Source organism: Heterodontus francisci, chromosome 5 (assembly GCF_036365525.1).
Source record: "Heterodontus francisci isolate sHetFra1 chromosome 5, sHetFra1.hap1, whole genome shotgun sequence".
NCBI classification, from domain to species: domain Eukaryota; kingdom Metazoa; phylum Chordata; class Chondrichthyes; order Heterodontiformes; family Heterodontidae; genus Heterodontus; species Heterodontus francisci.
The window spans coordinates 74,943,087-74,960,789 of NC_090375.1; the positions used below are offsets into that span (position 1 = coordinate 74,943,087).

The 17,703-nt window shown below is 46.5% G+C and overlaps 1 protein-coding gene across 1 annotated transcript in view; it reads left to right on the forward strand.

The window, feature by feature from the left end:
* LOC137370260 (cyclic nucleotide-gated channel beta-3-like) overlaps window positions 1–17,703 on the forward strand; it is a 171,800-nt gene that overhangs the window by 58,834 nt on the left and 95,263 nt on the right. The window lies entirely within an intron of this gene.

A 17,703-nucleotide genomic window follows, 5' to 3' on the forward strand; every position in this document is an offset into this window, starting at 1 on the left:
TCCAGTGTTCTGTGTTTGGAGTGACTACAACCAATAAATAAACATTAACATTTTGATACTTAAATTAGAGCACTAAATGGTGCCCATCAATATAGCATACTCCTGAACTATACAGTGCTTGCAGAATGACACATCTTAGAGTAATGATCTGCTGATTTTTCTTTGACAATAGCAGGAGCCATAGCACAACATGTAACAAGTTCCTAATAGCTCGGAGCAAAAAATACCAAGAAAGCCACTTGCTGACCATTTTAGAGCTGTTCAAGAAGAGCACAAAGAATGACTTAACCTGACAACAGAATTAAAGATGTCATACAGACATAGAGGGGGTTAAATTTAGAGCCCCAGGATGGGCAGGGAGGAGGCATGGGTATTAACTGTCTAAAACTCTGAAACTTGACCTTCAATCCATCTCCAATGTACCCACTTCCAGTTTCATAGGAGGTAGGTTGATGGGCAAGTGGCGAATCTGATCTCCGGAGACAGATCCACCACTGAAATTTATGAATGAGGCTGCGTGCCTCCAATTTAACTTGGGCATAAATTTAAAAGCCTGCAAGTCAGGTGTCCCCCACCTCAGAAAAACCAGCAGCTGAAAAGAGGCAAGAAGGGCCAGATCCATCAGGTAAGTGCTTTACAGTACTGCGTGAGGGCCAGGAGGATCAGGAATAGTTCTCCCAACACCTGGCCCACTAAACAGCCATTTCAGGATCCTTGCCCGCCTCCATGGGTATATTACCCATGGCAAGTGAGCATGCTGGGGACGTGAAAGGCCACCCAGCGATAGCTGCCAGTCTTTCCGCGTCCCGGGGTGGGGGGCATGGCAATCAGTCACAGGATGTTTAGTTTAGTTTAGTTTAGAGATACAGCACTGAAACAGGCCCTTCGGCCCACCGAGTCTGTGCCGACCATCAACCACCCATCTATACTAATCCCACACTAATTCCATATTCCTACCACATATCCCCACCTGTCCCTATATTCCCCTACCACCTACTTATACTAAGGGCAATTGCTAATGGCCAATTTACCTATCAACCTGCAAGTCTTTGGCTTGTGGGAGGAAACCGGACCACCTGGAGGAAACCCACGCAGGGAGAACTTGCAAACTCCACACAAGCAGTACCCGGAATTGAACCCGGGTTGCTGGAGCTGTGAGGCTGTGGTGCTAACCACTGCGCCACTGTGCTGCCCAATTGAGGGCCACCCCTGCCTCCCAACTCACCCCCGGGACCCAAGACACCCCCCCCCCCCAAACTACCACTCCAGCCTCATCAAGAAAGGACCGATCCCCCTGGTGACGCATGCCCCTATTTACCCACTCTCCTGGATCCATGTCTTCAGTTTGGCTGCAGTCCTAGCAGTGGCCACGGCTGCTGGTGGCGCTGCTGGAACTAAGAGCTGCTGGCCTGCTGATTGGCCAGCAGCTCACTGAGACAGGACCTCCTCCCTCAAGTGAGTGGAAGTCCTGCCTTGGGATAATTAAAGCCCGGGGACCCGTAAAATGTGGGACGGACCCCCGGGCTAGGCAGAAGCGGGTTCACCACGGATTTTCACGTCAGTGGTGAATTCCCGTCTGCCTAAGGTAAAATCCAGCCCTATGGGTTTGGACACCATCACAGCTGTAGTTCTGAAGACGTGCTCCAGAACTAGCCGTGCCCTTAGCCAAGTTGATCCAGTACAGCTATAACTCTAACCTATCCAAAAAACAGAAATTGCCCAGTTATGTCCTGTCCACAGAAAGCAGGACAAATCCAATCCAGTCAATTACTACCCAGCCTACTCTCATCCTCAGCAAAGTGATGGAAGGTATCAGTGACAGTGCTATCAAGCAGCACTTACTGTAATTTAATCAGATGCATAAGTTGACAGGGTGAATGTGGAAAGGATGTCTCCTCTTCTGGGAGAATCTAGACTCGGGGTCACTGTTAAAAGTATGGGGGTCACCCATTTAAGACAGATGTGAATTTTTTTCTCTCAGAGGGTGGTGAGTCTTTGGAACTCTCTTCCTTAAAAGGCAGTGAAAGCAGAGCCTTTGAATATTTTTAATGCAGAGGTAGATAGATTCTTGATAAGCAAGCGGGTGAAAGGTTATTGGGGGTAGGCAGGAATGTGAAGTTGAGTTTACAATCAGATCAGCCATGATCTTGTTGAATGGTGGAGCAGGCTCGCGGGGCCGAGTGATCCATAATCGTATGATTATTGATGACTGTCATTGGATTAGCCAAAGAATACTTTTGCCTGGAATTTCCATAGGGTTTCTCTAGTCTTAACCTTGACTTATGGACAAAGGCCCTTTCTGAAAGGTTTCAGGTTCAGAATTTGGAAGCTCCAACTCATTCCTAGGAGGCACAAGCCCTCAGCATGAAGTGCTTGTAATTCTGCACCAATTAGTCCTAAATTATGAGTCTTATTCATAGAAATAGAAAATAGGAGAAGGAGTAGGCCATTCGGCCCTTCGAGTCTGCTCCACCATTCATTATGATCATGGCTGAACATCCAACTCAGTAACCTGTTCCCGCTTTCCCCCCATATCCTTTCATCCCTTTAAACCCAAGAGCTATATCTAACTCCTTCTTGAAAACATACAATGTTTTGGCCTCAACAGCTTTCTGTGGTAACGAATTCTACAGGTTCACCACTCTCTGGGTGAAGAAATTTCTCCTCATCTCAGTCCTGAATGGTCTACCCCATATCCTTAGACTATGACCCCTGGTTCTGGACTCCCCCACCATCGGGAACATCCTTCCTGCATCTACCCTGTCAAGTCCTGTTAGAATTTTATAGGTTTCTATGAGATCCCCCCTCACTCTTCTGAACTCCAGCGAATATAATCCTAACTGACTCAATCTCTCCTCATACATCAGTCCCATCATCCCAGGAATCAGTCTGGTAAACCTATGCTGCACTCCCTGTATAGCAAGAACATCCTTCCTCAGATAAGGAGACCAAAACTGCACACAATATTCCAGGTGTGGCCTCACCAAGTCCCTGTATAATTGCAAGACATCCCTGCTCCTGTACTCGAATCCTCTTGCTATGAAGGTCAACATACCATTTGCCTTTTTTACCACCTGTTGGATCTGCATGCTTACCTTCAGTGACTGGTGTACGAGAACACCCAGGTCTCACTGCATAGTCCCCTCTCTCCGTTTATAGCCGTTCAGATAATAACCTGCCTTCCTGTTTTTGCTACCAAAGTGGATAACCTCACATTTATCCACATTATACTGCATCTGCCATGCATTTGCCCATTCACTCAACTTGTCCAAATCACCCTGAAGCCTCTCTGCATCCTCCTCATAACTCCCACTCCCACCCAGTTTTGTGTCATCTGCAAATTTGGAGATATTATACTTAGTTCCCTCATCTAAATCATTAATATATATTGTGAATAGCTGGAGTCCTGACACTGATCTCTCGGGTACCCCACCAGTCATTGCCTGCCATTCGGAAAAAGAACCATTGATCCCAACTCTGTTTCCTGTCTGCCAACCAATTTTCTATCCATCGCAATACACTATTGCATCTATCCATTGCAATACATCGCAGGGTGGCAAAGTGGCGCAGTGGTTAGCACCGCAGCCTCACAGCTCCAGCGACCCGGGTTCAGTTCTGGGTACTGCCTGTGCGGAGTTTGTAAGTTCTCCCTGTGACTGTGTGGGTTTCCGCCAAGTGCTCTGGTTTCCTCCCACAGCCAAAAACTTGCAGGTTGATAGGTTAAATTGGCCATTGTAAATTGCCCTTCGTGTAGGTAGGGGATGTGGTAGGGAATATGGGGTTAATGTAGGATTAGTATAAATGGGTGGTTGTTGGTCGACACAGACTCGGTGGGCCAAAGGACCTGTTTCAGTGCTGTATCTCTAAATAAATAAACTACCTCCAATCCCATGTGCTTTAATTTTACATGCTAATCTCTTATGTGGGACTTTGTCTCAAGCCTTCTGAAAGTCCAAATAAACCACATCCACTGGCTCCCCCTCATTAACTCGACTAGTTACATCCTCAAAGAATTCTTGTAGATTTGTCAAGTATGATTTCCCTTTCGTAAATCCATGCTGACTCTGTCTGATTCTACCACTGTACTCCAAGTGCTCTGCTATAAAATCTTTGATAATGGGCTCTAGAATTTTCCGCACTACCAATGTCAGGCTGACTGGTCTATAATTCCCTGCTTTCTTTCTACCTCCCTTTTTAAATAGTGGGGTTACATTAGCTACCCTCCAATCTGTAGGAACTGTTCCAGAGACTATAGAATCTTGAAAGATGACCACCAATGCATCCATTATTCCTAGGGTCACTTCCTTAATTACTCTAGGATGCAGACCATCAGGCCCTGGGGATTTATCAGCTTTCAATCCCATCAATTTCCCCAACACCATTTCTCTACTAATACTGATTTCCTTCAGTTCCTCCCTCTCACTAAACCCTGTGTTCCCCAACATTTCTGGTATGATATTTGTGTCTTCCTTTGTGAAGACAGAACCAAAGTATGCATTTAGTTGGTCAGCCATTTCTTTGTTCCCCATAATAGATTCCCCTGTTTCTGACTGTAAGGGACCTACATTTGTCTTCACCAATCTTTTTCTCTTCACATACCTATAGAAACTTTTACAGTCAGTTTTTATGTCCCCAGCAACTTTGCTCTCGTACTCTATTTTCCCCTTCTTAAGCAATCCCTTGGTCCTCCTTTGTTGGGTTCTAAACTGCTCCCAATCCTCAGGTCTGTTGTTTTTTCTGGCAGATTTATATGCCTCTTCCTTGGATCTAATGCTATCTCTAATTTCCCTTGTAAGTCATGGTTTGGCTACCTTTCCCATTTTACTTTTGCACCAGACAGGAATAAACAATTGTTGCAGTTCATCCATGCACTTTTTGAATGTTTGCCATTGCCTTTCCACCATCATCCCTTTAAGTAATGTTTCCCAATCCATCATAGCCAACCCGCGCTTCATACCTTTGTAGTTTCCTTTACTAAGATTCAGGACCCTAGTCTCAGAATCAGCTATGTCACTTTCCATCTTGATGAAGAATTCTATCATATTATACCATCCCCAAGGGGTCTCGCACAACTAGATTGTCAATTATTCCCCTCTCATTACACAATACCCAGACTCGGATGGCCTGTTGTCTAGTTGGTTCCTCAATGTATTTGTCCAGAAAACCATCCCATATGCACTCCAAGAATTCCTCCTCTACAGTATTGTGACTAATTTGATTTGCCCAAGCTATATGCAGATTAATGTCAACCATTATTACAGATGTTCCTTTATTGCATGCTTCTCCAATCTCCTGTTTAATGCCATTCCCAACATCACCACTACAGTTTGGGGGTCTATATACAACCTCCACTAATGTTTTTTGCCCATTAGTGTGTCTCAGCTCTACCCATACAGATTCCACATCGTCAGAGCTAATCTCTTTCCTCACGATTGCGTTAATTTCCTCTTTAACCAGCAATGCAACTCCACCGCCTTTTGTTTTTTGTCTGTCCTTCCTAAATACTGAATACCCCTGGATGTTCATTTCCCATCCCTGATCACCTTGCAGCCATGTCTCCATAATCCCGACTATATCAAACATGTTTACATCTATTTGCGCGATTAATTCATCCACTTTATTGTGAATGCTCCGCGCATTAAGGCACAAAACCTTAAGGCTTGTCTTTTTATCATTACTTGTCCCCTTCCCACTATTTTTCACTGTGGCCCTGTTTCATTCTGGCCCTTGATTTCTCTGCCCATCACTTTTCTTATTCCCCTTACTGTCTTTTGTTCTTGTCTTTGATCGCCCCTCCTCTGACTCCTTACAAAGGTTCCCATCCCCCTGCCATTTTAGTTGAAACCTTCCCCAATGACTCCAGCAAATACTTCCCCGAGGATACGACAAAGAAAGCGGGTGGGGGGGAGGTGGCATAGTGGTATTGTCACTGGACTAGTAACCCAGAGACCCAGGGTATTGCTCTGGGGACATGGGTTCAAATCCCACCACAGCAGAAGGTGGAATTTGAATTCAATTAATAAATCTGGAATTAACAAGCTAGTCTAATGATGGCCATGAAACCATTGTTAATTGTTGTAAAAACCCATCTGGTTAACTAATGCTAAGAGAAGGAAATCTGCTGTCCTTACCTGGTCTGGCCTACATGTGACTCCAGACCCACAGCAATCTGGTTGACTCTTACATGCCCTCTGAAATGGCCCAGCAAGCCACTCTAAGTATCTAACTGCGACGAATTCAATAAAAAAGGGTGAAACCGGACGGACCACCCGGCATCGACCTAGGCACCGGAAATGACAACGGCAAACACAGCCCTGTCGAACCTGCAAATAGGGCTGGTGCTAAAGTTGGCAAAGCTGTCCCACAGACTAGTCAAGCAACAGCCTGACATAGTCATACTCACGGAATCATACCTGACAATGTCCCAGACACTGCCATCACCATCCTTGGGTTTGTCCTGCCCCACCGGCAGGACAGACCCACCAGAGATGGTGCCACAGTGGTATATAGTAGGGAGAGAGTTGCCCTGGGAGTCCTCAACATCGACTCTGGACCCCATGAAGTCTCATGGCATCAGGTCAAATATAGACAAGGAAACCTCCTGCTGATTACCACCTACTGCCCTCCCTTAGCTGATGGGTTCTTCCATGTTGAACACAACTTGGAGGAAGCACTGAGGGTGGCAAGGGCACAGAATGTACTCTGGATGGGGAACTTCAATGTCCATCACCAAGAGTGGCTCGGTAGCACCACTACTGACCGAGCTGGCCGAGTCCGACAGGACATAGCTGCTAGACTGGGTATGCGGCAGGTGGTGAGGGACCCAACAAGAGGGAAAAACATACTTGACCTCGTCCTCACCAATCTGCCTGCTGCAAATGCATCTGTCCATGACTGTATTGGTAGGAGTGACCACTACACAGTCCTTGTGGAGACGAAGTCCCGCCTTCACATTGGGGTTACCCTCCATCGTGTTGTGTGGCACTACCACCGTGCTAAATGGGATAGATTTCAAATAGATTTAGCAATGCAAAACTGGGCATTCATGAGGCACTATGGGCCATCAGCAGCAGCAGAATTGCACTCAACCACAATCTGTAATCTCATTGCCTGGCATATCCCCCACTCTACCATTACCATTAAGCCAGGAGACCAACCCTGGTTCAACGAAGAATGCAGGAAAGCATGCCAGGAGCAGCACCAGGCATACCTCAAAATGAGTTGTCAACCTGGTGAAGCAACAACACAGGACTATCTGCATGCCAAACTGCATAAGCAGCATGCGATAGGCAGAGCTAAGCAATCCCATAACTAATGGATCAGATCTAAGCTCTGCAGTCCTGCCACATCCAGCCGTGAATGGTGATGGACAATTAAACAACTAACTGGAGGAGGTGGCTCCACAAATATCCCCATCCTCAAAAGGTAAGGCTAAAGCATTTGCAACAATCTTCAGCCAGAAGTGCCGAGTTGATAATCTATCTCGGCCTCCTCCTGAAGTCCCCAGAATCACAGATGCCAGACTTCAGCCAACTCGATTCACTCTGCATGATATCAAGAAATGACTGAAGGCACTGGATACTACAAAGGCTATGGGCCCTGACAATATTCCGGCAATAGTACTGAAGACATGTGCTCCAGCACTTGCTGCACCCCTAGCCAAGCTGTTCCAGTACAGCTACAACACTGGCATCTACCCTGCAATGTGGAAAATTGCCCAGGTATGTCCTGTACACAAAAAGCAGGACAAGTCCAACCCGGTCAATTACTGCCCCATCAGCCTACTCTCAAGCATCAGTAAAGTGATGGAAGGTTTCATCAACAATGCCATCAAGCGGCACTTGCTTAGCAATAACCTTTTCAATGACGCTCAGTTTGGGTTCCTCAGGGCCACTCAGCTCCTGACCTCATTACAGCCTTGGTTCAAACATGGACAAAAGAAATGAACTCAAGAGGTGAGGTGAGAGTGACTGCCGTTGACATCAAGGCAGCATTTGACCGAGTATGCCATCAAGGAGCCCTAGCAAAACTGAGGTCAATGGGAATCAGGGGGAAAACTCTCCGCTGTTTGGAGTCACACCTAGCGCAAAGGAAGATGGTTGTGGTTGTTGGAGGTCAATCATCTGAGCTCCAGGACATCTCTGTAGGAGTTCCTCAGGGTAGTGTCCTAGGCCCAACCATCTTCAGCTGCTTCATCAATGACCTTCCTTCAATCATAAGGTAAGAGGTGGGGGTGTTTGCTGATGATTGCACAATGTTCAGCATCATTCACAACTCCTCAGATATGGAAGCAGTCAGTGTAGAAATGCAGCAAGACTTGGACAATATCCAGGCTTGGGCTGATAAGTGGCAAGTAACATTCGCGCCATACAAGTGCCAGGCAATGGCCATCTCCAACAAGAGAGAATCTAACCATCTCCCCTTGACATTCAATGGCATTACCATCGCTGAATCCCCCACTATCAACATCCTAGGGGCTACCATTGACAAAAAACTGAACTAGAGTAGCCATATAAATACCGTGGCTACCTGAGCAGGTCAGAGGCTAGCATTCCTGAGGCGAGTAACTCACCTCCTGACTCCCCAAAGCCTGTCCACCATCTACAAGTCAGGAGTGTGATGAAATATTCTCCACTTGCCTGGATGGATGCAGCTCAAACAACATTCAAGAAGCTCGACACCATCCAGGACAAAGCAGCCCGCTTGATTTGCACTCCATCCACAAACATTCACTCCATCCACCACCGACGCACAGTGGCAGCAGTGTGTACCATCTACAAGATGCACTGCAGCAACGCGCTAAGGCTCCCTAGACAGCACCTTCCAAACCCGCATCCTCTACCGACGAGAAGTACAAGGGCAGCAAATGCATGGGAACACCACCACCTGCAAGTTCCCCTCCAAGTCACACACCATCCTGACTTGGAACTATATCGCCGTTCCTTCACTGCCGCTGGGTCAAAATCCTGGAACTCCCTTCCTAACAGCACTGTGGGTGTGCCTACCCCACATGGACTGCAGCAGTTCAAGAAGGCAGCTCATCACCACCTTCTCAAGGGCAATTAGGGATGGGCAAAAAATGCTGGCCTGGCCAGCGATGCCCACATCCCATGAATGAATAAAAAAAAAAGCTCTTTTGTCTCCTAGCTTGCCTTGTAGTCTGAAAACCCTGGCCACAAAATTCAAGCCCATAGCACCCATATTATTAGCTGGTGATGTTTTGATTCCGAAATGGTGTCCAATCCACATGTGTCCATTTCCAGCACAGTCTGCACCAAACTCCATTTTGGTGAGGGCTTAAATGCAAGTGTTAGGAGCACGTGCCCGAAGTAAGCAGAGTAGGTAGAGAATGACGTCAGTCAGATATCATTTTCAAGCTCGCTGCTCCAGTTAACGCCCTCTCTTAAACTTGCACAGCTGAACATGTGTTCAGCTGCAGGAAGGGCCACCCGTCCCCCACAACAGTGCTATTTAAAGATATTGTCAACTACTTTCAGGTTAGTTGCTAATTGATTTCTAATGGCTGTTGCTGAGTTTATAGAAGTTCTGTAAGTTTTCTATTGCTTTTTAAAGTTGGTGAAGTTGATAGGGAGTGGTGATGCACATGCTGAAGGCCATGGTCTGACTTCAAGGGTTCTGGTTTGACCACTTGCTCCCAGTCATGGGTGCCATCCCCTTTGGCCTTGGTTGTAATATTTTAAAATTGCAATTGCATTGTACATTGTGTATTCTAGAGGCTGCTGGAGAACACACATGCTAGCAAAGTGAAAGTGAAATTACGACAGAATAAAATGAGTTCAGCTGCTGCAGTCTTTGTCTCTCAATCTTTGCCTCTTACCTTATACTAAACTCAGGGAAACTGAACTCAAGTCCCAAGGATATCATAGGCTTAGAGTATGAAAGAAAGATTGAGCAGAGGCAGCACAGTGGACAAACTGCTTGCAGAAGGAGGAGTGGAAGAAAGGCTCTCAGCAGGAGGCCTTATCCACCCACGGTCTTCAATCTAAGCCATGAACAGTGTGTGTGAGATGTCTCCATTTTACAAAGGAGGTACTCATTGAAATCTGCCACTTCTTACAGGCAGACCTGCAGCCTCAGAGCAAGGTTAGTGGCCATGAAGGTGCCCGTGGCATGAATGCCTTCACGTCAGGATCCTTCCAGTCTGTGTAAGACTCTTAAACTTCCCTCTAAGGTTCTGACAATGAACTCGGTATCAATGACACAAAACAAGCTTTGGATACAATTTCCACTTTATGCAAAAAAAATTATTCACCCATTAAGCAATAGTATGTACTTACAAGATCAGTTGCTTAATTACACCTGCATACAGGAGCTCGTTCCCGGGTAGTCAGATCCACTGAACGAATTCTTCCGCACGACTTCCTGTGACTGACCAAGTCACACTCCCTTGCTGCAGCAACAATGTCCTTGTGGGCTGTGGCTTTATACCCCTTTCTCACCCTGGTCCCTTGACATATAGGGTAATATCTCGAATCGAGTCTTCGGGTTGGGTTTCAGTGCCTTATCAATCCCACCCTGGCTATGCAAGACCACCTGCATGTGGTCACATCCTGCTTTCAGCAGAGGGGGGTGGGGGGGTGGTTTAGGTGGATACCAGCAATGGATGTGATATCTGCATCTTGCAAACACAGGAAGACAGCCATTCACACATATTCCGAGAAGCCATTGTCTGTGAGAGTTGTTGTAGATGGAGTATCTGATGTTGTAATAGTCTCGGGCTACCACGCTAGTGGCATGGTGTGTGTGTAGGTGTGTGTGTCCTTGTTCAGTTAATCTGTCTTTATTTTTAATAAGTCCAATATGAGCCCAAGCGATGATGTCCTCGGTCAGAATTCTTCTTCCTTAGGTTCCGACACTCTATATTCTTACCACCCGGTGAGCCCCACATGCTGGTCCACACCACAACTGGTTATATTTTACTTATAAATAGAAATTCAAGAAATATTAAAATTGTCTTACAGCATAACAGAAATACAAGAGATATCAAAATGCCTTACAGCTGGAGCGGGCAACATCGGTAACATCCCCTAGTTTGCTGTCCACTGCTATTTAAGGGAGGTGACTGATGCTGTTTATCCCACAAGCAGGGAATATTTTGCATTCTCTGGTCAGAGACAAGCAGGCAGAGCACGCACTTGGCTTCACCAGGAAAGCGAGCTTCCGCATGGTGCAGAGTGTCATGGACTCCAGACGCGTGACTTTGCATACCCCACATCTAAATGCAGAGATGTACTGCAACCACAAAGGGTTGCATGTAGGTTGCGTGCTGTCTGCTTCGGAAGGAACGAGTACGGGTTATTCATGTGTTGTGATCCCTGCACCCGTTTTCAGGCCTTATCCATTTTTTCCCCATTAACTTCTGCCCTGGGCCTGGGCCTGGGCACATCTCCAGCATAACTACAGGAAGAGGGGTGGAAAATGAGGCTGAAACCAGTTCTGTAACGATTCCATTTCCTGGAGAGGAGGATAGCAAATTCTGATGAGAAAAGAGAGGACAGATCTTGTGTCCACCACCACCACCCCTTCCCCTCCATGTCAAGTGGATAGGTCAATGAATGTTTCAGAACAAAGCAGTCCAATTTATTGGTACTCCATCCACCATCTTAAACATTCACTCCCTCCACAATGGCAACAGGTCAGGTCAGTGAACAAGATACACTGTAGCAATTCACCAAGGCTCCTTCAACAACACCTTCCAAACCCACGACCCCTGCCACCTAGAAGGACAAGGGCAGTAGGTGCAATGGAACATCACAAGCTTCAAGTTCCCCTCCTGACTTTGAAATATATCAGTCTTCCTTCATCGTCTCTGGGTCAAAAACTTGGAGCACCCTGCCAACCAGCACTGTGAGAGTACCTACACCATACTGACTGCAGTGGTTCAAGAAGGCAGCTCACAAGCACCTTCTCAAAGGTAAAAGCATGGTCACATACTGCAAATGAATAAATAGAAAAAAAAATTAGGATTTCAAACTCAGTGAAATGAAATCTAAAGTTATGTGAGGGGCAGAGTGGAAACCAGTGAATAATTTCATTGTTATCAAAATGAAAAATGAAATTATTTTTTTGAAAATTCTACTATTAGCATATAATGAATGCACGTTAAAGTGCATAAAGATCTCTCAAGAACAGAATATCTACCTCAAACATAACATGCTTCCTTTCCTTTTCCAATTTTCTCCCCTTTAATAAGTAGAGTAACTAAACCAGAGGGAGGAGATTACTGTATTTAGTTAGCATTTAATATTTATAGTAGGAATCTAGCACTAGGGACCATATAGCTACAACAATTTAGTAAGGATTTAATAAGTATTTATTTATCTTAAATTAATTTATTAATTAGTGCTAGAAATGTCAGTAAGAGGGGTGAAGTGCTTCACCTGTGAGATGTGGGAGGTCCGTGATGCTTCCAGCGTTCCAGACAACTACATCTGCAGGAAGTGTACCCAGTTGCAGCTCCTCATAGACCGCATGGATCAGTTGGAGCGGCAACTGGATGCACTTAGGAGCATGCAGGTGGCAGAGAGCGTCATAGACCAGGAGTTTTAGAGAAGTGGTTACACCCAAGGTGCAGGCAGATAGATGGGTGACCGCTAGAAGGGGCAGGCAGTCAGTGCAGGAATCCTCTGTGGCTATCCCCCTCTCTAACAAGTATACCGTTTTGGATACTGTTTGGGGGGATGGCCTATCAGGGGAAAACAGCAGCAGCCAGAGCAGTGGCACCACGGCTGGCACTGTTGTTCAGCAGGGAGGGACAAAGCGCAGAAGAGCAATAGTTATAGGGGACTCTATAGTCAGGGGCACAGATAGGCGCTTCTGTGGACGTGAAAGAGACTCCAGGATGGTATGTTGCCTCCCTGGTGCCAGGGTCAAGGGTGTCTCTGAATGGACAGGGGGCATTCTGAAGGGGGACGGTGAACAGCCAGACGTTGTGGTACACATCGATACCAATGACATAGGCAGGAAGAGTGATGAGGTCCTGCAGGGGGAGTTTGGGGAATTAGGTAGAAAGTTAAAAGACAGGACCTCTCGGGTTGTAATCTCGGGATTACTCCCTGTGCCACGTGCCAGTGAGGCTAGAAATAGGAAGATAGTGCAGCTAAACACGTGGCTCAACAGCTGGTGTAGAAGGGAGGGTTTAAAATATCTGGACCATTGGGATCTCTTCAGGGACAGATGGGACCTGTACAAGAAGGACGGGTTGCATCTAAACTGGAGAGGTACAAATATCCTGGCTGCGAGGTTTGCGAGCGTCACTCGGGAGGGTTTAAACTAGTGTGGCAGGGGGGTGGGAACCAGAGCAGTAGGACAGCAAGTGAAATAAATGAGGGGGAACTCGTAAATAAGGCCAGTAAGACTAAGAGGAAGAGCAGGCAGGGAGATGTTGCGGAGCACAGCGGGACTGGTGGTCTGAAGAGCATTTGTTTCAATGCGAGAAGTATAACAGGTAAGGCAGATGAACTTAGAGCTTGGATTAGTACTTGGAACTTTGATATTGTTGCTAAAACAGAGACTTGATTGAGGGAAGGACAGGTTTGGCAGCTAAATGTTCCAGGATTTTGAAGCTTCAGGCAGGATAGAGGGGGATGTAAAAGGGGTTGGGGAGTTGCATTACTTGTTAAGGAGAATATCACAGCTGTACTGCGGGAGGACACCTCGGAGGGGTTGTGCAGCAAGGCAATATGGGTGGAGCTCAGGAATAGGAAGGGTGCAGTCACGATGTAGGGGGCTTTCTACAGGCCTCCCAACAGCCAGCGGGAGGTAGAGGAGCAGATATGTAGACAGATTTTGGAAAGATGTAAAGGTAACAGGGTTGTAGTGGTGGGTGATTTTAACTTCCCCTATATTGACTGGGACTCGCTTAGTGCTCGGGGCTTAGATGGGGCAGAATTTGTAAGGAGCATCCAAGACGGCTTCTTGAAACAATATGTAGATAGTCCAATTAGGGATGGGGCTGCACTGGACCTGGTATTGGGGAATGAGCCCGGCCAGGTGGTCGAAGTTTCAGTAGGGGAGCATTTCGGGAACAGTGACCATAATTCCATAAGTTTTAAGGTACTTGTGGGTAAGGATAAGAGTAGTCCTCGGGTGAAGGTGCTAAATTGGGGGAAGGCTAATTATAACAATATTAGGCAGGAACTGAAGAATTTAGATTGGGGGCGGCTGTTTGAGGGTAAATCAACATGTGGGAGTCTTTCAAATGTCAGTTGATTAGAATCCAGGACCAGCATGTTCCTGTGAGGAAGAAGGATAAGTTTGGCAAGTTTCGGGAACCTTGGATAACGAGGGATATTGTGAGCCTCGTCAAAAAGAAAAAGGAAGCATTCGTAAGGGCTGGAAGGCAAAGAACAGATGAATCCCTTGAGGAATATAAAGACAGTAGAAAGGAACTTAAGCAAGGAGTCAGGAGGGCTAAAAGGGGTCATGAAAAGTCATTGGCAAACAGGATTAAGGATAATCCTAAGGCTTTCTATACATATATAAAGAGCAAGAGGGTGACTAGGGAAACGGTTGGCCCGCTCAAGGACAGAGAAGGGAATCTATGTGTGGAACCAGAGGAAATGGGCGAGGTACTAAATGAGTTCTTTGCATCAGTATTCACCAAAGAAAAGGACTTGGTGGATGATGAGCCTAGGGAAGGGAGTGTAGATAGTCTGAGTCATCTCATTATCAAAAAGGAGGAGGTGTTGGGTGTCTTGCAAAGCATTAAGATAGATAAGTCCCTAGGGCCTGATTGGATCTACCCCAGAATACTGAGGGAGGCAAGGGAAGAAATTGCTGGGGCCTTGACAGAAATCTTTGCATCCTCATTGGCTACAGGTGAGGTCCCAGAGGAATGGAGAATAGCCAATGTTGTTCCTTTGTTTAAGAAGGGTAGCAAGGATAATCCAGGAAATTATAGGCCGGTGAACCTTACGTCAGTGGTAGGGAAATATTAGAGAGGATTCTTCGGGACAGGATTTACTCCCATTTGGAAACAAATGGACTTATTAGTGAGACGCAGCATGGTTTTGTGAAGGGGAGGTCGTGTCTCACTAATTTGATTGAGTTTTTTTAGGAAGTGACAAAGATGATTGATGAAGGAAGGGCAGTGGATGTTATCTGTATGGACTTCAGTAAAGCCTTTGACAAGGTCCCTCATGGCAAACTGGTACAAAAGGTGAAGTCACACGGGATCAGAGGTGAGCTGGCAAGATGGATGCAGAACTGGCTCTGTCATAGAAGACAGAGGGTAGCAGTGGAAGGGTGCTTTTCTGAATGGAGGGATGTGACTAGTGGTGTTCCGCAGGGATCAGTGCTGAGAGCTTTGCTATTTATAGTATATATATAAATGATTTGGAGGAAAATGTAGCTAGTCTGATTAGTAAGTTTGCGGACGACACAAAGGTTGGTGGAGTTGCCGATAGTGATGAGGATTGTCAGAGGATACAGCAGGATATAGATCGGTTGGAGACTTGGGCGGAGAAATGGCAGATGGAGTTTAATCCAGACAAATGTGAGGTAATGCATTTTGGAAGATCTAATGCAGGTGGGAAGTATACAGTAAATGGCAGAACCCTTCGGAGTATTGACAGGCAGAGAGATCTGGGCGTACAGGTCCAGAGATCACTGAAAGTGTCAACGCAGGTGGATAAGGTAGTCAAGAAGGCATACGGCATGCTTGCCTTCATCGGTCGGGGCATAGAGTATAAAAATTGGCAAGTCATGCTGCAGCTGTACAGAACTTTAGTTAGGCCACACTTAGAATATTGCGTGCAATTCTGGTCGCCACACTACCAGAAGGACGTGGAGGCTTTGGAGAGGGTACAGAAGAGGTTTACCAGGATGTTGCCTGGTCTGGAGGGCATTAGCTATGAGGAGCGGTTGGATAAACTCGGATTGTTTTCACTGGAATAACGGAGGTGGAGGGGCGCCATGATAAAGGTTTACAAAGTTATGAGCGGCATGGACAGAGTGGATAGTCAGAAGCTTTTTCCCAGGGTGGAAGAGTCAGTTACTAGGGGACATAGGGTTTAAGGTGAGAGGGGAAAAGTATAGAAGGGATGTGCGAGGCAAGTTCTTTACACAGAGGGTGGTGACTGCCTGGAACTTGCTGCCGGGGGAGGTGGTGGAAGCAGGTACGATAATGACCTTTAAGAGGCATCTTGACAAATACATGAATAGGATGGGAATAGAGGGATACGGTCCCCGGAAGTGCAGAAGGTTTTAGTTTAGGCAGGCATCAAGATTGTCGCAGGCTTGTGGGGCTGAATGGCCTGTTCCTGTGCTGTACTGTTCTTTGTTCTTTTGTTCTTTGTTCCTCTCTTCTTTTGATAGTGCTGACCTGCCTGGGTACACCTCCACTGGCACCAGCAGCACTCTTTTTTTCCCCAAAAATAAGCTTTATTCATAAAAATCTGTGAAAAAAACATTACAAAACAGTTCAAAACAGTTCCAAGTTGACATTCCAGAAAGTGCAAAGGAAATCAGTTTCCTTCAATACAGAACGTGAGTTGCCTCACAACCCTTCCATTCCATTTTACATGTAATGTATATTTGCATTACACAGCAAAACCATATTTAGGTGCAGACAGCCCGAGGGGTTTTACACAGTTTCCAGCCCCTCTGTTCACTATGGCAGGAGGACCTTCCCACCTGGCCTTTCCCCATTGAGTCTTTGCAGCATCTGCCCCAAGCTTTCGTGCATCCCTCAGCACATAGTCCTGGACCTTGGAATGTGCCAGTCTGCAACACTCGGTTGTGGACAACTCTTTGCACTGGAAGACGAGCAAGTTTTGGGCAGACCAAAGAGCATCTTTCACCATGTTGATGGTCCCCCAGCAGGAGTTGATGTTTATCTCGGTGTACGTCCCTGGGAACAGACCATATAGCACAGACTCCTGTTTTACCAAGCTGCTCGGGATGAACCGCGACAAATCCACTGCATCTTTTTCCACACCTGCTTTGCAAAGGCGCATTCCAGAAGGAGGTGGGCAACAGTCTCTTCCCCATCACAGCCACCTCGAGGGCAGCATGCGGAGGTGGTGAGATTCTGGACGTGCAGCTTCCTGCATTGGGAGAGCCCTTCTCAACACCAGCCAAGCTGCGCCCTGGTGCTTGTTTGTAAGTTCTGGTGATGAGGCATTCTGCCAAATGACCTTGGCAGTCTGCTCGGGCACCCATCCAAAAGGATCCACCATCTCCTTTTCCCGTAGGGCCTTGAGGACATTCCGTACAGACCACTGCCTGATGGATTGGTGGTCAAAGGTGTTTTTCTGCACAAACGTTTCCACAAAGGATAGGTGGTATGGCACGGTCCAACTGGATGGAGCGTTCCGCAGCAATGTGGTCAGACCCATCCTTCGCAACACCGGGGACAGATAGAACCTCAGCACATAATGACACTTGGTGTTTGCGTACCAGAGTTCCAGGCATTGTTTGATGCAGCCACACACTAAGGTGGCCGTCAGCACTCCGTTTCCTTTCCTATATGGTACTATTTTATGGATGAATATAGACAATGAATAACGACAGCTCATCTGTTCTTAGAAGACACCACCTCATGGTAATCTAGAGCCTGCCTTCACCTAAAATCCACATTAGCATACTTTTCAGCAAGGGCGATTATAGTCATTAGGAATGGGAACTGTATCTAATTTTCTACACCCTTAGGTCAAGTTCTGAAGCCAAATATAGCACTTA